Source organism: Coregonus clupeaformis, chromosome 25 (assembly GCF_020615455.1).
Source record: "Coregonus clupeaformis isolate EN_2021a chromosome 25, ASM2061545v1, whole genome shotgun sequence".
Taxonomy (NCBI): domain Eukaryota; kingdom Metazoa; phylum Chordata; class Actinopteri; order Salmoniformes; family Salmonidae; genus Coregonus; species Coregonus clupeaformis.
In genome coordinates this window covers 8787125-8798012 of record NC_059216.1, presented here as the reverse complement: position 1 = coordinate 8798012, position 10888 = coordinate 8787125, and positions in this window count along the sequence as shown.

Below are 10888 nucleotides of genomic sequence, written 5' to 3'. Positions count from 1 at the left end.
ATCTACCTGACAGGTGTGGCATATCAAGAAGCTGATTAAACAGCATGATCATTACACAGGTGCCGCTTGTGCTGGGGACAATAAAAGGCCACTAAAATATGCAGTTTTGTCACACAACACAATGCCACATATGTCTCAAGTTTTAGGGGAGCGTGCAATTGGCATGCTGACTGCAGGAATATCCACCAGAGCTGTTGCCCAAGAATTTTATGTTTAAGCCGTAATTTTAAAGAATTTGGCAGTACATCCAACCGGCCTAACAACCGCAGACCACGTGTAACCACGCCAGCCCAGGACCTCCACATCCGGCTTCTTCACCTGTGGGATCATCTGAGACCAGCCACCCGGACAGCTGAAGAAACTGAGGAGTATTTATGTCTGTAATAAAGCCCCTTTGTGGGGAAAAACTCATTCTGATTGGCAGTCCAGTGGGTGGGCCTATGCCCTCCCTGGCCCACACATGGCTGTGCCCCTGCCCAGTCATGTGAAATCCATAGATTAGGGCTTAATTTATTTATTTCAGTTGACTGATTTCCTTTTACTGTAACATGTTGCGTCAATATTTTTGTTCAGTATAGATAAATCATTTTATATCTTAGAAAAAAGCATTTAGATATCTGTGACTATGCTAAATGTCTTGAAAAAAATCTAGATGAACCTCTGGGTGATTACATGGCAGCAGCCTACAATATAGCCTAGGTATAATATGAATTCCAAAAATATCCATTGCCAGCTTGTTTCAATCTAGAAAAAAATTATGCATGACATTCAGTGCTCCTTTTCTGTATTCGAGAAGTAAGACAATGATCATGTCTGTCAACTTGTCACAAACACTTTATCAAATGTATAAAAGTCATTATTCATAACCACATGACATAAGATCATACACTGCAAAAATAGAAAGGACATAACAAGAGCAATTAAAAAGGCCATTAATATTTACTATTAAAATGAACAAAAATATATACAAGCCAACAGGTAAATATACAGTTGAAGTCGGAAGTTTATACACTTAGGTTGGAGTCATTAAAACTCGTTTTTCAACCACTCCACAAATGTCTTGTTAACAAACTATAGTTTTGGCAAGTAGGTTCGGACATCTACTTTGTGCATGACACAAGTAATTTTTCCAACAATTGTTTACAGACAGATTATTTCACTTATAATTCACTGTATCACAATTCCAGTGGGTCAGAAGTTTACATACACTAAGTTGACTGTGCCTTTTAAACAGCTTGGAAAATTCCAGAAAATGATGTCATGGCTTTTGAAGCTTCTGATAGGCTAATTTACATCATTTGAGTTAATTGGAGGTGTACCTGTGGATGTATTTCAAGGCCTACCTTCAAACTCAGTGACTCTTTGCTTGACATCAAGGGAAAATCCAAAGAAATCAGCCAAGACCTCAGAAAAAAAAATGGTAGACCTCCACAAGTCTGGTTCATCCTTGGGAGCAATTTCCAAAACGCCTGAAGGTACCACGTTCATCTGTACAAACAATAGTACGCAAGTATAAACACCATGGGACCACGTAGCTGTCATACCGCTCAGGAAGGAGACGCTATTTTGGTGCGAAAAGTGCAAATCAATCCCAGAACAACAGCAAAGGACCTTGTGAAGATGCTAGAGGAAACAGGTACAAAAGTATCAATATCCACAGTAAAACGAGTCCTATATCGACTTAACCTGAAAGGCTGCTCAGCAAGGAAGAAGCCACTGCTCCAAAACCGCCATAAAAAAGCCAGACTACGGTTTGCAACTGCACATGGGGACAAAGATCTTACTTTTTGGAGAAATGTCCTCTGGTCTGATGAAACAAAAATAGAACTGTTTGGCCATAATGACCATCGTTATGTTTGGAGGGAAAAGGGGGATGCTTGCAAGCCGAAGAACACCATCCCAACCGTGAATCACGGGGGTGGCAGCATCATGCTGTGGGGGTGCTTTGCTGCAGGAGGGACTGGTGCACTTCACAAAATAGATGGCATCATGAGGAAGGAAAGTTATGTGGATATATTGAAGCAACATCTCAAGACATCAGTCAGGAAGTTAAAGCTTGGTCGCAAATGGGTCTTCCAAATGGATAATGACCCTAAGCATACTTCCAAAGTTGTGGCAAAATGGCTTAAGGACAACAAAGTCAAGGTATTGGAGTGGCCATCACAAAGCCCTGACCTCAATCCTATAGAACATTTGTGGGCAGAACTGAAAAAGTGTGTGCGAGCAAGGAGGCCTACAAACCTGACTCAGTTACACCAGCTCTTTCAGGAGGAATGGGCCAAAATTCACCCAACTTATTGTGGGAAGCTTGTGGAAGGCTACCCGACACGTTTGACCCATGTTAAACAATTTTAAAGGCAATGCTACCAAATACTAATTGAGTGGGAATGTGATGAAAGAAATAAAAGCTGAAATAAATCATTCTCTACTATTATTCTGACATTTCACATTCTTAAAATAAAGTGGGGATCCTAACTGACCTAAGACGGGGACATTTTACTTGGATTAAATGTCAGAAATTGTGGAAAACTGAGTTTAAATGTATTTGACTAAGGTGTATGTAAACTTCCGACTTCAACTGTAGGTTGTTTTGAAGAGTTGTATTGAAAAGTAACAGATCCCTTTCTTTGAGAAAGCACTATGCAGAACTGAAAGTCATTGAAAGCACTGTATCTTGCCAAAGATTCATACAATACTGTGAACACTAAGATTGAGCAAACATTGCAAGATAAACAAAGAAAAAGGAACAAATACAACAGTCAATATTTGATATTATAAAAAATAAAAAAACGGAAACATGTTCATTCATATCATAAAACATTTAGAATAGAATATTTGGATTCTCAAAAGTATTTAAATATGGATTTAGTGTACTTACTGTCCCTTTAGGGACTTAGCTCATTATTGCAACTCAGTCAAGAAAAAACTAAAACACATGTTAAGGCAGTTTAGTAGACCTCATTAGCTGTCACTAACAGTCTCAATTAAATAAACACGTCATTCATTACATTTCAACATCCACCTACAGCAGATTCATGTTATCAAGTTTTTGTCTCCCAACACCAAAAGTAGGCTATGATTTTGAACAGTATATTCTGGTCTTAGTATAATTTCACAACACATTGCTGTGCAATTCAAGTGTAGAAAGTCACAAAAATATTCAGTATTCAATGTTGAATAAAAACACCTAGAAATATTTGGATAAAACTGACTAATAAAATACTTTAATGTTAAATACTTTAATGACACATAGCTATGTACATTATGAAAATACTGTCAGTTCTGAAATTCAGAGTGTAAGAACGTCGTTCTCATGCACAGCTGTGCTGGGAGGAGGTCGTCGGGTAAGCTTGGCGTCGGGTAAGTACATAGCTTGGGCTTTGTCGAGTAAGGCTTAAACTATTGTGATGTCACGAGAGGCTACACAGCTTTCAGCGGGATTGCTCAAGTAGTGCAAGGAGACCAGGTTCAACCAAAACAAGGATTTTATTAAAGGTCTTGGGAAACTAACGAAAGTATAACACAATTCTGTTCTCTGGTGGCTCTTTAAGGGTTAACAGTTCAGGGATGTCTCTTCCACATCCAAAATCATAACTCTCCCTCGCTCAAATAACTTTTCCCCAGTCTTACTGTATTCCACGTTGCAGCTAGTGGCCAACCCAGCAAAACGTCCTTCCAAATGTCCCACACGTATTTCCACAGGTGCATATATCCAAAGGTGAGTATTTCCCAAAGGTAAGTATCTCCAAATCCTTATATTCCTCATGGAAGTGGACGTGCAGCACTCTTGTCCTCCAGAGAGCCCAGGTTGGAGACTGTGTCTCTTCCCTTCAACAAAAGCCTTCAGCTCATCAGCTCCTGATTGGTTTCAGCTGCGTGGGAAGATTGGCCATAGAGGGTTGGAGTTCCCGACCATACCAGCAGATGGAGCCATAGCTGTCTGGGTTTGCAGCCATCTCAGGGGGATGTAACGTCCCTCCAGGACACAGCCTCTCGTGACATCACACATCCCCCTCCTCGGGACCGACGTCCTCGTCGGGGTAAAGGCAGCGAAGAAGGCATCACGCCGGGAGAGGGCGTCCGCATTGCCGTGGTGCTTGCCAGACTGCTCTCTCTTCAACTCCTCCAACTCTAGGACCAGGGACTCAGCCTCCTGTTGTCTCTCCTTGAGTTTCTTACTGAACGCATCAGCCTTGGTTTTAGCAGAGTTTAGCTTCTGTTGAGCAGCTTTCAGTTCCTTCTCTCTCTCTGCCTCCGCATTCTTCATCTTGTTCTCCAACACCTTGTACTTCTCCTCTGCCTTCTTCTGGACCTCCTTACTACTGCGCAGGGTCTCCTCACACTCCTCGATGGTCCTGCGCAGCCTCTCCAGCTCCTCCTGTTGCTTATGGAAGGAGCTCTGTTGGAGTTTAGCCTGGAGGATATCTAACTCTTCTGTCTTCATGTCTACCTGTTGCTTTAACAAACGATACCTCTCAGCGGTCCCCTTCAGACCAGACAGTTCTTTGTCCAGATTCTGTAGCTCCGTCTCTGTGTCGGTCTGGGCACCTGCCATCCCTATCAGAGCCCGGGCGGGAGTGAGTAATTCGGAGGATTGCACCGGAGCCTTCCCAGGATGAGTCTTGCCTCTCCGTTTCCGAGGTACTCGGGTTATCCTCTCCTGAGACTCTCTCCAGAGTGGGTAAAAGGCTGGGCAGTCTCGTCCAATTAGGACAGGGACGGGGAGGGAATCAACCACCCCCGCCGTCGTGTGTATGGTTCCCCGTGTGCTGGTCATTGTAAGTTCAGTAATGGGGTATTCTCTGGTGTCCCCATGGACACAGGAAACTGGGAGGACTTTCCCCGGGGTCAGACACGTTGGGCCCACCAAATCCTTACGCACCAGGGTGGCCCGGCTACCAGAATCCAGTAAGGCCTCCACATCATGGTGATTCACAGTTACCGGGCAGGTGGGGGGTCGATCTGGGCCGCCATCTACGACTCCCAAGAGCGAGGCAAAACGGTGTGTGGGTGCTGAGCTGGAGGACTCCGCAGTGGGCATAGGTTCATCGGCTGGTTTCCCACACTGCCAGGAGATATGTCCCATCTCCCCACACCGGTAACACTGTCGAAGTTTCCCCCCTCCTGGTGTACTCTTCTTGGACCCGCCTGGTTTCTGGCTCCCCCTGGAGCCGGGATAAGTCCTGACGTGGCTGGGTTCGAGACCTTGGGGTCCTTTGGACGGGTTCTTCCCATTTGTGGTGGGGCCGCACTCCTGGGGTCTTTTCGGGAAGCATTCAGCATCTCCGCTGTGGCCTGGTACTTTTCCACAGCTTCCACGGTCAGATCAGCCGTGGTCAAGGCCTGTTGACTGATGAACCGTTTTGCCTCATAAGGCAGGGCGCGTAGGTAACGATCCACCACAACGGCCTCCACCACCGCCGCTGCTGTATTCCTCTGCGGATCCAGCCATTTCCTTCGCGATTCGGACAAGTTCATGCATCTGCGCCCGAGGAGGTTGGTCTGGTTGGAAGGTCCAGCCGTGAAAGCGCTGGGCCATACCAAACTTTGTGAGTCCATATCTGCTGAGGATCTCAGACTTCAGGGCATCATAGTCAGTAACCTGGTCAGGGCCCAGGTCCCGGACAGCATTCAGCGATTCCCCGGTTAGAAAGGGGGCTAACAGACCAACCCACTGTTGCTTGGGCCAGGCTTCCCTAGTGGCCGTGGCCTCAAATGCATGCAGGTATGCCTCAATGTCATCGGTAGCTCCCATCTTAGATATAAAGTCACTTGCCTTTATTGGGCGGGTATTTTGGACAACCCTCTGTCTCTGCAACTGCAATTCCTCTGCCTTCAGAAGGTTGGCTTTCTTTTGCTCCTCCAAGAGAGCCACGTTTGCTTGCATCTGGGCGTGCTGGCCAGCAACAAGGGCTTTCAATATGTCCTCCATTTCAGTCGGGCGGGGAGCCTACGGCCAACTTGGAAAACTGGGTGATCAAACCTTCGATATCCTCCTCTGACATGCACTATTAACGCTGAGCGTGCCTGTATTCTCCACCATCTGTGATGTCACGAGAGGCTACACAGCTTTCAGCGGGATTGCTCAAGTAGTGCAAGGAGACCAGGTTCAACCAAAACAAGGATTTTATTAAAGGTCTTGGGAAACTAACGAAAGTATAACACAATTCTGTTCTCTGGTGGCTCTTTAAGGGTTAACAGTTCAGGGATGTCTCTTCCACATCCAAAATCATAACTCTCCCTCGCTCAAATAACTTTTCCCCAGTCTTACTGTATTCCACGTTGCAGCTAGTGGCCAACCCAGCAAAACGTCCTTCCAAATGTCCCACACGTATTTCCACAGGTGCATATATCCAAAGGTGAGTATTTCCCAAAGGTAAGTATCTCCAAATCCTTATATTCCTCATGGAAGTGGACGTGCAGCACTCTTGTCCTCCAGAGAGCCCAGGTTGGAGACTGTGTCTCTTCCCTTCAACAAAAGCCTTCAGCTCATCAGCTCCGGATTGGTTTCAGCTGCGTGGGAAGATTGGCCATAGAGGGTTGGAGTTCCCGACCATACCAGCAGATGGAGCCATAGCTGTCTGGGTTTGCAGCCATCTCAGGGGGATGTAACGTCCCTCCAGGACACAGCCTCTCGTGACATCACACTATGTATTTAGATTGTAGTTAGGTATTGTAGGTAGGTATCGTGGGTTGTTGTGGGTAGTTATTGTATGTAATTATTGTATGTTAGTATTGTATTCGGCGGTGCCGGGTGTAGCACGAAGCTAGCTAGCTAGCTAGCTAACTCACCACCTGGACGAGCTGGCGAGTAGCTATTAGCAACGGTATAGTTGTTTCATGCCTGAGAGTGCCTGTAATTACGCCAGCTGGCTGCCTACAATAATTACATACAATAACTGCCTACCATTCAGCTGTTTTCTAACCTCATTGTCTGAACCGTTAACGTTAGGTAGCAAGTGGCTACTGTGCTTGAAAATTAGCAAGCTTGTTGCAACCTGGATAGCTACTTGTAAACAATAGCTGGAACGACCGAGCTAACAGACGCGAACTGGCTGAGTCAATTCAGTGGCTAGCTTTGCACTTGGCTAGCTAACAGTAGCTGCTAGGGGTAAGTCATAACCTACACTTGTGTTTTGTTTTTTACATATTGATAGCCCGAGTCGCTCAAGGAATTCGGGACATGGGTGACTAGTTAACGTTAGTTTGGCTCTCTCTGTGTGTTCGTGCCGTGAGAGGAGGGGGTTCTTCTTTGTCTGAAAGCAATGGCTAGCTAGTTTGCTAACTATTCTAGCTAACTAACTGGCTGAATAAGTTGACGACGGACTCGCTCAAGCTGTCGGGACTAACCCACAACGTTAGACACGGACACGAACGATCTGCTTCCGTGTTGATACACTGGTGGTTGTTGTGGCTGAGTATTGGCGCTAAACCCTGCTGTTGGAGACGTTTTTCACGGAATAATACTGCACCTAGTTAGCTAGCTGAATAAACTAGGTTAGTCTATTCCTAGAAAACATTGAACCGCTGTAGTTTACAACAATTATAGTTTCTGAGGTGGAAGTTGGGAGAGTTATATTTGGGAGTATGAGGGAGGCCCCGCTCTCTCCTTTCCCAGATGTTTAGTTAATTTTATTCCGATCTCCTCTGCATTATTGTAGCCATCTGCTGCAGCCTGTCAACTATGCCTCTGCCTATCCCTGTTCTCTCCTCTCCGCACAGGCTACACAAACGCCTCACACCGCGTGGCTGCTGCCTCTCTAACCTGGTGGTCCCTGCACGCACGACCCACGTGGAGTTCCAGGTCTCAGGCAGCCTCTGGAACTGCCGTTCTGCTGCCAACAAGGCAGACTTCATCCCAGCCTATGCTACCCTCCAGTCCCTCGACTTCTTGGCGCTGACGGAAACATGGATTACCACTGAAAACACTGCTACTCCTGCTGCTCTCTCCTCGTCTGACCATGTGTTCTCGCATACCCCGAGAGCATCCGGTCAGCGGGGTGGTGGCACAGGAATCCTAATCTCTCCCAAGTGGACATTCTCAATTTTTCCCCTGACCCATCTGTCTATCTCCTCATTTGAATTCCATGCTGTCACAGTCACTAGCCCATTTAAGCTTAATATCCTTGTCATCTATCGCCCTCCAGGTTCCCTTGGAGAGTTCATCAATGAGCTTGACGCCTTGATAAGTTCCTTTCCTGAGGATGGCTCACCCCTCACAGTTCTGGGGGATTTCAACCTCCCTACGTCTACATTTGACTCATTTCTCTCTGCCTCCTTCTTTCCACTCCTCTCCTCTTTTGACCTCACCCTCTCACCGTCCCCCCCTACTCACAAGGCAGGCAATACGCTTGACCTCATCTTTACTAGATACTGTTCTTCTACTAATCTCACTGCAGCTCCCCTCCAAGTCTCCGACCACTACTTTGTATCCTTTTCTCTCTCCCTCTCCTCCAACACTACTCACTCTGCCCCTACACAGATGGTAATGCGCCGTCGCAACCTTCGCTCTCTCTCTCCCGCTACTCTCTCCTCTTCCATCCTATCATCTCTTCCCTCTGCTCAATCCTTCTCCCTCCAATCTCCTGATTCTGCCTCCTCAACCCTCCTCTCCTCCCTTTGTGCATCCTTTGACTCTCTATGTCCCCTATCCTCCCGGCCGGCTCGGTCCTCCCCTCCAGCTCCGTGGCTTGATGACTCATTGCGAGCTCACAGAACAAAGCTCCGGGCAGCTGAGCGGAAATGGAAGAAAACTAGACTCCCTGCTGACCTGGCATCTTTTCACTCCCTCCTCTCTACATTTTCTTCATCTGTTTCTGCTGCTAAGGCCACTTTCTACCACTCTAAATTCCAAGCATCCGCCTCTAACCCTAGGAAGCTCTTTGCCACATTCTCCTCCCTGCTGAATCCCCCCCCCCTCCTCCCTCTCTGTGGATGACTTCGTCAACCATTTTGAAAAGAAGGTTGACGACATCCGATCCTCGTTTGTTAACTCAAATGACACTGCTGGTCCTGCTCACACTGCCCTACCCTATGCTTTGACTTCTTTCTCCCCTCTCTCTCCAGATAAAATCCTGCGACTTGTGACTGCAGGCCGCCCAACAACCTGCCCGCTTGACCCCATCCCCTCCTCCCTTCTCCAGACCATCTCCGGTGACCTTCTCCCCTACCTCACCTCGCTGATCAACTCATCCTTGACCGCTGGCTATGTCCCTTCCGTCTTCAAGAGAGCGAGAGTTGCCCCTTCTCAAAAAACCAACACTCGACCCCACTGATGTCAACAACTACAGACCAGTATCCCTTCTTTCTTTTCTTTCCAAAACTATTGAGCGTGCCGTCTTTAGCCAACTCTCTTGCTATCTCTCTCAGAATGACCTTCTTGATCCAAACCAGTCAGGTTTCAAGACTGGCCATTCAACTGAGACTGCTCTTCTCTGTGTCACGGAGGCTCTCCGCACTGCTAAAGCTAACTCTCTCTCCTCTGCTCTTGTCCTTCTAGACCTGTCTGCTGCCTTTGATACTGTGAACCATCAGATCCTCCTCTCCACCCTCTCCGAGCTGGGCATCTCCGGCGCGGCTCACTCTTGGATTGCGTCCTACCTGACCGGTCGCTCCTACCAAGTGGCGTGGCGAGAAGCTGTCTCCGCACCACGTGCTCTCACCACTGGTGTCCCCCAGGGCTCAGTTCTAGGCCCTCTCCTATTCTCGCTATACACCAAGTCACTTGGCTCTGTCATATCCTCACATGGCCTCTCCTATCATTGCTACGCTGACGACACACAACTAATCTTCTCCTTTCCCCCTTCTGATAACCAGGTGGCGAATCGCATCTCTGCATGTCTGGCAGACATATCAGTATGGATGACGGATCACCACCTCAAGCTGAACCTCGGCAAAACGGAGCTGCTCTTCCTCCTGGGGAAGGACTGCCCGTTCCATGATCTCGCCATCACGGTTGACAACTCCGTTGTGTCCTCCTCCCAGAGTGCGAAGAGCCTTGGCGTGACCCTGGACAACACCTTGTCGTTCTCCGCTAACATCAAGGCGGTGACCCGATCCTGTAGGTTCATGCTCTACAACATTCGGAGAGTACGACCCTGCCTTACACAGGAAGCGGCACAGGTCCTAATCCAGGCACTTGTCATCTCCCGTCTGGATTACTGCAACTCGCTGTTGGCTGGGCTCCCTGCCTGTGCCATTAAACCCCTACAACTCATCCAGAATGCCGCAGCCCGTCTGGTGTTCAACCTTCCCAAGTTCTCTCACGTCACCCCGCTCCTCCGCACACTCCACTGGCTTCCAGTTGAAGCTCGCATCTGCTACAAGTCCATGGTGCTTGCCTACGGAGCTGTGAGGGGAACGGCACCTCCGTACCTTCAGGCTCTGATCAGTCCCTACACCCAAACGAGGGCACTGCGTTCATCCACCTCTGGCCTGCTGGCTCCCCTACCTCTGCGGAAGCATAGTTCCCGCTCAGCCCAGTCAAAACTGTTCGCTGCTCTGGCACCCCAATGGTGGAACAAGCTCCCTCACGACGCCAGGACAGCGGTGTCACTCACCACCTTCCGGAGACATTTGAAACCCCACCTCTTTAAGGAATACCTGGGATAGGATAAAGTAATCCTTCTACCCCCCCCTTTACTCCAACCCCCCCCCCCAAAAAACAAAAAAAACAAAAACAAAAACAAAAAAAACAAAAAAACATTGTAAAGTGGTTATCCCACTGGCTATAAGGTGAATGCACCTATTTGTAAGTTGCTCTGGATAAGAGCGTCTGCTAAATGACGTAAATGTAAATGTGCATGTCTGCTAAAATACCACTCTGATCAATAAAACCACTCTGATATATCACTATGTCAGTCAGAACTCTCCCTGACTCTTCACCTGA